Here is a 2783-nt window from a genome sequence, read left to right as displayed (position 1 = left end):
CAATACCATACTATATACAGGGTCAGTTCCAGTACCATACTATATACAGGGTCAGTTTAATACCATACTAACTACAGGGTCAGTTAATACCATACTAACTACAGGGTCAGTTCAATACCGTACTATATACAGGGTCAGTTCAATACCATACTATATACAGGGTCAGTTCCAATACCATACTATATACAGGGTCAGTTCCAGTACCATACTATATACAGGGTCAGTTCCAGTACCATACTATATACAGGGGCAGTTCCAGTACCATACTATTTACAGGGTCAGTTCCAGTACCACACTATATACAGGGTCAGTTTAATACCATACTATATACAGCGTCAGTTAATACCATACTATATACAGGGTCAGGTCCAGAACCATACTACATTCAGGGTCAGTTAATACCATACTATATACAGGGTCAGTTCCAGTACCATACTATATACAGGGTCAGTTCCAGTACCATACTATATACAGGGTCAGTTCCAGTACCAGACTATATACAGGGTCAGTTTAATACCATACTATATACAGGGTCAGTTCCAGTACCATACTCTATACAGGGTCAGTTCCAGTACCATACTATATACAGGGTCAGTTCCAGTACCATACTATATACAGGGTCATTTTAATACCATACTATATACAGGGTCATTTCAATACCATACTATATACAGGGTCAGTTCCAATACCATACTATATACAGGGTCAGTTCCAGTACCATACTATATACAGGGTCAGTTCCAGTACCATACTATATACAGGGTCAGTTCCAGTATCATAATATTTACAGGGTCAGTTCCAGTACCATACTATGTACAGGGTCAGTTTAATACCATACTATATACAGGGTCAGTTAATACCATACTATATACAGGGTCAGTTCCAGTACCATACTATATACAGGGTCAGTTCAATACCATACTATTTACAGGGTCAGTTCCAGTACCATACTATATACAGGGTCAGTTTAATACCATACTATATACAGGGCCAGTTTAATACCATACTTTATACAGGGTCAGTTCCAGTACCATACTATATACAGGGTCAGTTCCAGTACCATACTATATACAGGGTCAGTTCCAGTACCATACTATATACAGGGTCAGTTTAATACCATACTATATACCGGGTCAGTTCCAGTACCATAGTATATACATGCTCAGTTCCAGTACCATACTATATACAGGGTCAGTTTAATACCATACTATATACAGTGTCAGTTCCAGTACCATACTATATACAGGGTCAGTTAATACCATACTATATACAGGGTCAGTTCCAGTACCATACTATATACAGGGTCAGTTTAATACCATAATATATACAGGGTCAGTTCCTGTACCATACTATATACAGGGTCAGTTCCTGTAACGTACTATATACAGGGTCAGTTTAATACCATACTATATACATGGTCAGTTCAATACCATACTATATACAGGGTCAGTTCAATACCATACTATATACAGGGTCAGTTCCAGTACCATACTATATACAGGGTCAGTTTAATACCATACTATATACAGGGTCAGTTTAATACCATACTATATAGGGCCTTCCCTGTAGCTCAGTTGGTAGAGCATGGTGTTTGGAACACCAGGGTTGTGGGTTCGATTCCCACGGGGGGCCAGCACAGAAAAAATAAATAAAAAATGTATGAAATGTATGCATTCACTACTGTAAGTCGCTCTGGATAAGAGCGTCTGCTAAATGACTAAAATGTAAAAAAAAATATACAGGGTCAGTTTAATACCATATAATATTCAGTGTCAGTTTAATACCATACTATTTACAGGGTCAGTTCCAGTAGCATACTATATACAGGGTCAGTTTAATACCATACTATATACAGGGTCAGTTCCAGTACCATACTATATACAGGGTCAGTTCCAGTACCATACTATATACAGGGTCAGTTTAATACCATACTATATACAGGGTCAGTTCCAGTACCATACTATATACAGGGTCAGTTCAATACCATACTATATACAGGGTCAGTTCAATACCATACTATATACAGGGTCAGTTAATACCATACTATATAGAGGGTCAGTTCCACTACCATACTATATACAGGGTCAGTTCAATACCATACTATTTACAGGGTCAGTTCAATACCATACTATATACAGGGTCAGTTCAATACCATAGTATATACAGGGTCAGTTCAATACCATACTATATACAGGGTCAGTTAATACCACACTATATACAGGGTCAGTTCAATACCATACTATATACAGGGTCAGTTCAATACCATACTATATACAGGGTCAGTTCCAGTACCATACTATATACAGGGTCAGTTTAATACCATACTATATACAGGGTCAGTTTAATACCATACTATATACAGGGTCAGTTCAATACCATATAATATTCAGTGTCAGTTAATACCACACTATATACAGGGTCAGTTCAATACCATACTATATACAGGGTCAGTTCAATACCATACTATATACAGGGTCAGTTCAATACCATACTATATACAGGGTCAGTTCAATACCATAGTATATACAGGGTCAGTTCAATACCATACTATATACAGGGTCAGTTAATACCATACTATTTACAGGGTCAGTTCCAGTACCATACTATATACAGGGTCAGTTCCAGTACCATACTATATACAGGGTCAGTGCCAGTACCATACTATATACAGGGTCAGTTTAATACCATACTATATACCGGGTCAGTTCCAGTACCATAGTATATACATGCTCAGTTCCAGTACCATACTATATACAGGGTCAGTTTAATACCATACTATATAC

General features: G+C 37.5%; 1 non-coding gene across 1 annotated transcript; it reads left to right on the top strand.

Moving 5' to 3' along the window:
* The first annotated feature begins 1556 nt into the window (after positions 1-1556).
* On the top strand, positions 1557-1632 carry trnap-ugg (transfer RNA proline (anticodon UGG)). The gene has a single exon. It is a non-coding gene; the product is annotated as a tRNA-Pro (tRNA).
* The last annotated feature ends 1151 nt before the right edge of the window (positions 1633-2783 follow it).

The sequence above is a fragment of the Salmo salar genome, chromosome 18 (assembly GCF_965601325.2).
Source record: "Salmo salar chromosome 18, fSalSal1, whole genome shotgun sequence".
NCBI lineage: Eukaryota > Metazoa > Chordata > Actinopteri > Salmoniformes > Salmonidae > Salmo > Salmo salar.
The sequence above is the reverse complement of the archived record's forward strand: the minus strand, read 5'-3'. Positions and strand labels throughout refer to the sequence as shown.